This window comes from Marmota marmota, unplaced genomic scaffold (assembly GCF_001458135.2).
Source record: "Marmota marmota marmota unplaced genomic scaffold, marMar, whole genome shotgun sequence".
Lineage (NCBI taxonomy): Eukaryota > Metazoa > Chordata > Mammalia > Rodentia > Sciuridae > Marmota > Marmota marmota.
Genome location: NW_025999998.1, coordinates 5,407,567 through 5,416,707, shown reverse-complemented (window position 1 = coordinate 5,416,707; position 9,141 = coordinate 5,407,567).

Genomic DNA, 9,141 nt, shown 5'->3' with positions numbered 1-9,141 from the left:
TGGATTTTCTAGAAAGTGCCTTAAGGCAAGAAAAATAACAAAGATTGGTAAAAGAAGTAAAAGATAGAAGTTATCAAGTATCTTTACTTTTTAAAATATAATTGTCTACATAGAAATTCCCAAAGAGTCAACAGATAAATTATTATTAATAAAATAATTAATTAATAAGAAATTTAATTTATTATTAATTAATAAAATTAATAAGAGAGCTTATCAATGTCTGAATAGAAAACCAAAACACAAATATATTTCTTTTTTAAAATATTTTTTTTAGCTGTAGATGGACACAATGCCTTTATTTTATTTATTTATTTATTATGTGGTGCTGAGGATGGAACCCAGTTCCTCCCACGTGCTAGACAAGCACTGTTCACTGAGCCACAACCCCAGCCCACAAATATATTTCTAAGCATCGGCAACAAATAATCAGAAACTATGATTTTGGGAAAAAATGCTCTTAGTTCATAATAACAATAGAAAAGTACAAGTCAAATCTAATGAAGTTATACAAGCCCTATTTGGAATAAATTCTAAAACTCTATTTAAAACATCAAAGAAGTTCTAATCCAGAGATAAATAAAAGACAGTCCAATAGGAAGACTTTCTATTGTAAGGTTACAAGTTCTTCCCTATTTGCTCAATAGATTGAATGTAATTTAATTCCACATCACACTGAATGTTTTTCCTAAGAAACTGACAAGTTGACTCAAAAACGTGTATGAATGAGCAAAGATAAAAAGTACAACAAAGACTTTTAGAGAAAAATAAGAAGATTTACCTTTTGCTACTTAAAGACTTTATAATAATGAGGAGAATGTGGTACTCATGCTGCAATAGACAAGTGCATTAATAGATAATGGGAGAGAAACAAACCCACACATATGTGAACATAATATGCAACAGAGATGGTATTGTCTGTGTTGTGGAAAAGAAGGATTAGTTAGTAAGTGGTGCTGAGACAACATCAGGAAAAGGAAATGAACTCCTAGCTGACACAATTACATAAAAAGTCATTTCTAGATGTATTCAAATCTTTGATGTGAAAACTGATATTTTAAACAACCAGAAGAAAATATAGAGCAATCCCTTTATGACTTGTGGTAGAGAAGACGACAGACAAACACGCACACATGTACACAACTTACCTAAAACAGAAGATTGACAATTTTGACTAGAGTAAGGGTTTATGTTCTTCAAGAGAATCCAAAAAAGAATTTGTGGATATGCCAAAAACCAGGAGTAGATATTTGCAACCTATGTAACTATCAGTACACTGGTAAACGTTTACAACTCAGCTTTTGCTAGAGAGGAAAAAGGAAAAGAAAGTGTGTGTGTGGCGGGGTGGGGGAGGGGCAAGAACGGGGTTTAGTGGGGGAAGGGTTTCATGAAAATCCAAGGCAGATCAGTAGAATAGTGGAAAGAAATCAGGGAGTGGGAGCAGGGGAGGGGGTGGNATGAAACTGGCAGTAATGATCAAAAGAGTTGTGCCCAACTGACTCAGAGCTGAGTGTCTGGGACACAGCTGCTGCTTCCCCTCTCCCTACCAAGAGGTACCTGGGAAAGGAGGAGCACCATACAAGCATAGCTGCCACAATGCAAGTTTGTTAGGGAAGAGATGCTGAGGCTCAAGCAACAGGGGACCAATGCAGCCTTTGTGAAACTGGCTCAGAGTGACATTTGCCAAAATTTACCAACTGGCTTTACTTAGAAGTTTTCCAGAGAGATTTTGAAGATGGCCACCATAATTTTCCTCAATGGAGCCCAAGAGCTCAAAGACAGGCAGACCAAAAAGATAAAGAGGAGGATGTAGCTTAGTGGTAGAGTACCCCAGGGTTCAATTCCTAGATTCTCTCTCTCTCTCTCTCTCTCTCTCTCTCTCTCTCTCTATATATATATATATATATATATATATGGCTTAATATATTAAGTAGCTGCAAAAACACCCATCAAGGGGAAAACTTAAGCAACGCTAGTATGAGTATCTATTGGCACAATCACCCTGTAATATAACTTGGCAGTATCTTACCAAATTGAACATTTGCATATCTTACAATCCAGCAATATATACTCTCAGGTATGTATTATAGAGGAATTCTTGTACGGGAAAACACACAAGAATATTTGTAGTAGCACTTCCTGTAATAGTTAAAAAATATCCCAAATGTATCAATGTGGTTTTGTTCAGAATTACAGAATCATTAAGAGAAACGGGCATAATAAGGGGTTTTTATTATAGCAATTTAGCTTATGCAATTATAGGAGCTGGTTATACTGCATATGTGAGGCTGTTGTTTCTGTGTCTGCCACTGGAGCTTACATCCACAGGACAAGCAATAAGAATGTGGAGTGGAAAATCGAAGACAGACTAGAACCCTTGAGTATAGATGGAATACTTAGTCCCTAACCTCCTCCAAACCTCTATTGCCATTTTTTTCAGTGCTGATGATTGAACTCAGGATTTTGAACATGCTAGGCAAGTTCTCTACCACCAAGCCACATCCCCAGCCTGTATTACCATTTATCAGGGAGTTAAACACACACCTGACCCAAGAGTTGGAAAAGATGAAGATCCAGAAGGAGTCAGCGGAGTCATGGGCCCTGCACAGACCTCCTGAGTATAAAGAAATATCGTCATTTTTTATTTCCACTTTCCATGTTAGGCACAAAATGTCTCTAGCAGTTCAAATGTTCTATTTTCACACAAGAAGTCTCCAGGCCCAGAGAAGTGAAGGGACTTGTAACCTGGAAGCACATTTTTAAAATTTATTCTTATGCAACTGAAATTCTTCTCAAAGGAATGCATGTTAGTAATTTCAGATCTGGGTTCAAGCTATGCTTCCTTTCCAAGGGATCTTCCTGGCTCATGTGCTTGTGCCTGTTGCCTTCAGTAATAATACATAAGAGGGATTAGGGAGCTTTGCAGTAATAATTCTACTTATTATTCTCCAAAGGAAATTCCTCATTCCATTGCAAATAGATGTGAACTTAGGACTGATTTCCTCCAGAATCGTTGCAATTTAATCTTATACCTCAATTTGAGCACCCAAATGTCCACTTTATTTAAATGTGGATTGCTAGATTTGAGCTAAGGCTGAGTTCACTATTCTTTATATAAATTTGACACCAATTTGGTAATCATAATCCATAGCTACTCTGTGACTACTAATCTCAGGTTAAAAGAAAACACTGACAGCAGAGAAAAAGTACTTAAATTTTATTTTCATGTTGTTGGCTACTCATCTACAACAAGGGCTAAATCTATTACCAAAATGTAGCTTTAGAATTAAGACTTTTTTGTTTAAGAAGAGAATAAGTCTTGATGTTAAGAATAAGTAAACTATTCACTTACTTTGAGCAATGATATTATAACAAATTTGGTTAATCTGAAGAACATCATAGTAATATTAACTTGAAGTGACTTTTTATCTAAAAACATTACATTAAGAGTAATTAATCAGAAATTGAATGAAATTTCATCTGAGATGTTTTTTCTGTGATGTTTAGATTTTCAATAATACTTTAAATCATGTCAGTGAGTGAATTTAGTTTCACAAAATAACAAATTGGAAAGTAATGATTTAATTTGCATTTTTCTACAAAACTCTTATGAAATTTTAAATCATGGGATTCACTACTGCTTTAAAAGAAATTTTAATATGAAAATATGGTTCATAGCCACCTCTTTCAGCAATGTGGTTTTTTTTAACAAAATGAAATGTATCAGTATGTCTTTCACTTCTAATACTATGAAGTCACTATCCTTTTTCTTTTTTACTAAGTGATTTTTACTCTATTCCTAAGATAGTTTACAGAAAAAAAAAACCGTGTGGCCCCACTTTTATGAATATTGTACTTAGTGGATTATAAACTGGTATGGTTACTATGTACAAGATAGAAAGGCAAACTTCCCCCTCAAAGCAGTGATCATTAATATCAGCAGTCAATGGAGACATGGTTCTATAATGTCTGCTAGGACTTTTCCTTACTCTTGCTCTTTGGGGCTTAGACTTCAGGAGTGGTACGTGCAGGTTGGCTCTGGGTAGCTGCCACAAATTGGGTTCTCAGGGAAGCAGCATCTGATACTGAGTTTAAGGTGAGAAAAGTTTACTAGGGAATGCTCCTGAGATCAGACCATATATCAATATTAAAAGGGAAATCATTCCCTCCACTCGGGACCACGGGAAGACAAATTCAGAGGGATATAAGTTCCACCTCTTCCTTCCTAGGCAGAGATTCTCCTTCTAGTGCCAATTTTGGAGACGTGTTTATTTTTATTAAGAAAGGCACCAAGCCAGAAATGGTGGCATGTACCTATAGTCCCAGCTACTCAAGAGGCTGAGGCAGGAGAATTGCTTGGGTCTAGGAGTTCAAGCCTAGCCTGAGCAACACAGCTAGGTACCCAACTCAAAAAAATAAATAAAATAAAATAGGGGTTTGTAAATATTAGACTCCTGATAAAATTTTTTAAAATTTGGAATTTAATTTACAGTCTTAATGATCAGTGATTGATTTAGAAAAATACTACATTGAACTGAAATAAATTTGCTATATGTTCATTTCAGTCACTATCTTAAGAATTAAAAACTTAGTATTTTCTGCTCTTTAGAAAATATAATAAATTTTCTTCACCAAGTTTTCTTTTGTTGTAGTTTTTATGTGCCACCATGAGGGCTTTTGTGCCTTTGTATCCCCTCTTCAAATTTGTTCTTGCTTTTGAAAGTAGAAATGTTTAACAACAAAGCAAAATCTAAGCAGACCCACCCAGCTTTTATATCCTGCATGGCTGAGCTTTAATGAAAGCTTGAGTTTTTCCAAAAGTCTGGTCTGCCCTGACTGGGAAGGAAATGCCATGAGCATATGAACCATGTAATTTCATTTGAACTAAGGAATTCCAAAAATATTTGCTTATTGAAAGGGCAGTTATGTTTTTGTGTTGGAACTCGTTATGGAGAAGGGTAAGTACTAGTTCTTTCCTCCCTTAGAAACAAAAAACAAAATTAAAGACTGAGTGACTGAGTAGGAAAATAGCATGGAGAGGGTGAGCTAGCCCACTCTTCCTTGGAAGATCTATCTACTTTACAGAACCCCATCCAGCTTGAGGCCACCCTCTCCGCCACTGATTTTAATGCAGGGCTCTATCTGGCCTTACCTTTAAGACTACTTGAAGTGAGACCCAGATGTTTTGTCAGATCTGCTCACTGATGCCAGTGTACTGTGCCAGTAGCAAGATTGGAACTTCTGGAACCCTGCTGGGCAACCTGGTCAGGCAAAGCACACTTAGGTCCTCTTCAACTTTATGTCTCTGCAAGATGACCAGGTATTAATAATATTAATAATTAGCATTTGGGGGAATATGTGCTATGGTTGCGATCACAATACTGGGTACTTTTACATGAATTGCATCATTTAACCTCTAAGACAATCCTTCCTGAAATGTGTGGGGGTTTTGTTTGTGTACCAGGGATTGAACTCAGGGATGCTTAACCACTGAATATTCCCAGCCCTTTTTATACTTTATTTATAGACAGGGTCTTGCTAAGTTGCTAAGGGTTTTGCTAAATTGCTGATGCAGACTTTGAACCTCCTGCCTCAGCCTTCTGAGCCATGTGCTACCACGGCCAACTCCTTCATGCAATTTTGAACTTTAGAGAGATCAAGAACCAATGTTTTAAAATCAGTGTGTCTCCAGAGCCTTTGATCTTCTTCCCTATTTTATAATCCCTGGCTTTGGATAGTGAATCTTAGTATACTACATTGGGATCTCAGATACTAGTATAGCAGATATAATTGGTGCCCTTGCCATGTCTCTTGGGCCTTACCAACTGCTGGCATCTAGACTACCTTGCTTAATGACTTTCTCTGCTGAATAGAGCTTCAGCTGTGGGCATGGGTGTGTGAAGAGGTAAAGCCCTTAACTAATGAATGATAAAAGTTGGTATATAAATTTTCCAACTTCTTTGCTTCTCTGGTGGATTAGTCAGAGGCCTGGGTTCTACACTGGTATTCAGAATTCCCCAGAGGGATTAAACCTCAGTTCCTATAGTACTACCGGGCTGGAAAACACTCCCTTCTTTGGTTGCCCTTTTTATTTGTCTTCCTTCCCTTTGCCAGCACTCCCTAGGATCACCACCAAATCAACTTATGTATATTCTCCCCTCGGGATCTGCTTCTGGGGAACCAAAACTAAGATCATAAGTAAAGGAAAGATGGATCTAAGAAGGAGAAGCCAAGTGGAGGCGGTGCTCTGTTTCTTGAAGGAGAGCATGGGGTTGCAATAGTAGGAAGCAGCTGACGGATGGTTCCCTGTTCTAGAAGGTGACTGTGTCTTTGTGAGGAAGAAAAGAAAGGTTTTGGAGGATTATGGAATGTGGAGACACTGTTGACTCTTGCCTGGGGACGTATGGTTCTTTCAGAAGTTGCTCTATACGTCTTTAACTTATAGTTGTCCAAAGTTCAAAAAGAAGTAAGAGAACCCGGGAAATGCAACCATTAATAACTGGGATAATAAAACAAGATAGGAATGCCAACATATTACTAATAGAACATTGAGGAGGGCATAAGTAAATGAACGAAGGACACACATATAATTTTGGAGGATTTATAACTGAATATGTTACTATCTAATATGTTTCATTCAAACTGAAAACTGAATGAAGGTTTTTCATACCAATTTTACTACACTTAAAGGATTGTTTCTCAGCTTGTGACTCTATGGCCTTTGTTCATTAATTGGACTTCCATTGGTTTCCAACCATTAACATAAACTTGTTTTTACCTGCTTGAACATAGAAGGACATGGGCTTAATGATAAAGTATATATAGGTAATGACTAACTTCTTTTTCTAACCCACACATGGCGGATCTAAACATGTGGTTTACCTCACCTGTTCAAGACAAAAGGATGGAAGGAGTCTTCCCATCCTTGACAATTCTTTTGGTTTTTATTATAGATGAATCTTGATAAGATTTCTGAGAAGATTGTGTTTGCTTGGGGTTGGAGAGGTGTAGGTGAGGGGTAGAAGTTGGGTCACTGTTCTTCCTTGGAGTCCTACAGAAGATTGCCCTCTAATGAGAAGCAATAAACAGTAGCAACATAAGACAAACAATATAATGGACTCCTAGGAAACTGGGGAGGAGTCAATGAATATATTTAGTGAGTGTCTTAAGATAGGGTAAGGCTCTTCCTTTGGTTTATCAAACATTAAATGACACATTTGAATTAATGTTGCTAAATATATGATCTTAGCCAGGTACCATGGTGGCACATGACTATAATCCCAGAAACTCAGAGGCTGAGGCAAGAGGATCACAAGTTCAAAACCAGCCTCAATAATTTGGCGAGGCCCTAGCGACTTATCCAGATCCATCTCAAAAGAAAAAATAATGAAGCTCAATGGTAGAGCACTCCTGGGTTCAATCCCCAGTACCCCCCAAAAAAGTCATGGAAATTGTTTACTTCTAGAGTTTTATTCAATGGGGGTTTATACTTCTTGAGCAATCAGATTAAACCTAGCAGAAAACACAAAATAATGGATAAGAACAGGACAGAGGCTAAAACTACTAAATTCTGGAATGGTTGTTAAAAATGCACAGAATTTGCCAGCCACAGTGGCTCACACCTATAATCCCAGTGGTTTAGGAGGCTGAGGCAGGACGATCACAAGCTCAAAGCCAGCCTCAACAATTTAGCAAGGCCCTAAGCAACTTAGCAAGATCCTGTCTCAAAATAATAAATAAAAAGGGCTGGGGATGTGGCTCGGTGGTTATACACCCCTGGGCTTAATCCTTGGTATCAAAATAAAACAAACAAATAAAATAATTTGACATTAAGTTCACTGATATATACAGGAGATAGAGGGATAACACACTGACTATGAAATCTTGGCTAAATTAATGAAGACTTATTTGTCTGAAAAGAGAGGGGTAGGAATGAAGATTGAGAGAGGTGTCTGATCAGAATTATTGTGCACTCTCTGTTGTCTCATGTTATGGAGTTAAAAAACTTTCTCTTTCCAACTCTTTCAGCTATTTTAATAAAGAATAAAAAAAATTTTCATGTTTTATACTGGGGAACTGGTTGAGACATGGTCAGACAGAACAACTGTTGTTGTTAGCTAATTTAAGTCTGTGTCCAACCAGTTTTCATTTCTAAAAAGACCAAGTCAGGTGCTGTGGTACCAGCATTCTGAGACTAAAGCAGAAAGATAATTGAGTTCAAAAATTTGACACCAGCCCAGGCAACACAGTGACACCTGTCTCAAAGAATGAGGAAAACAGACCAAAGTGAAAAGAAAACATGGTGATTCTTTCCCCATTTTTCTAGGTTAGAAACCATAAGCTCTTCACTTTGTTTTCTAGTTTGGGCCAATGCTCCAGCCCAGAAATCCCATTTGCATCCACTAAGGCTTAATAATAATAGTCTGCCTTTATGGTTAATTAAGTGATTCCAAGTAATACTTAACACTCTGATCTGTGACTAGAATTGTGGACAAGATACATTGGTTAGTCACATGTAATCACAGTTACTGAGATACACTTTAAATTTAAATGTCTGCATTTTTAATATTGAAAAGTTTGCTTTTACCAAAGACCAACCAACTTGCGCTGTATTTGTACCATGAAGAAAGAGGCCCTGGTCATCACTGAGAACTACTCAAAGCACTGTTCTACACAAACACATACTTGGGTAAGGATATCACCATTATTAAGCAAGAAGTTCCACAACAATATAGCAGATTACATCATAGATCTGATGAAGTGGATTGAGAGAGGCCAGGTAAGGCATATCTCTATCAAACTGTGGGAGGAGAGATAATTATGCTCCTGAAGTCTCCACCCTGGATCAGATCATTGAAGTAAATCCCCGTACTAAGGAAATTCTGAAGGTTTGGACTTCTGTTGTCTGTCCAAACTGCAGGTCATTCAGACTGAATTTTAAAACATCACATGGAGTCATTTCAATCTGTTTGCTATGCTGTGACATTTTCAGTAGACTTAGGACAAAAAGGTAAGGAGAAGAGGGGAGGAATGGAAGGAAGAAAGAAAAAGAGAAAGGAAGGAAGGAAGGAGGGAGGGATAATTTCAACCATATACTAAATCAACCTATGGCAAATCATATATATATATATATATATATATATA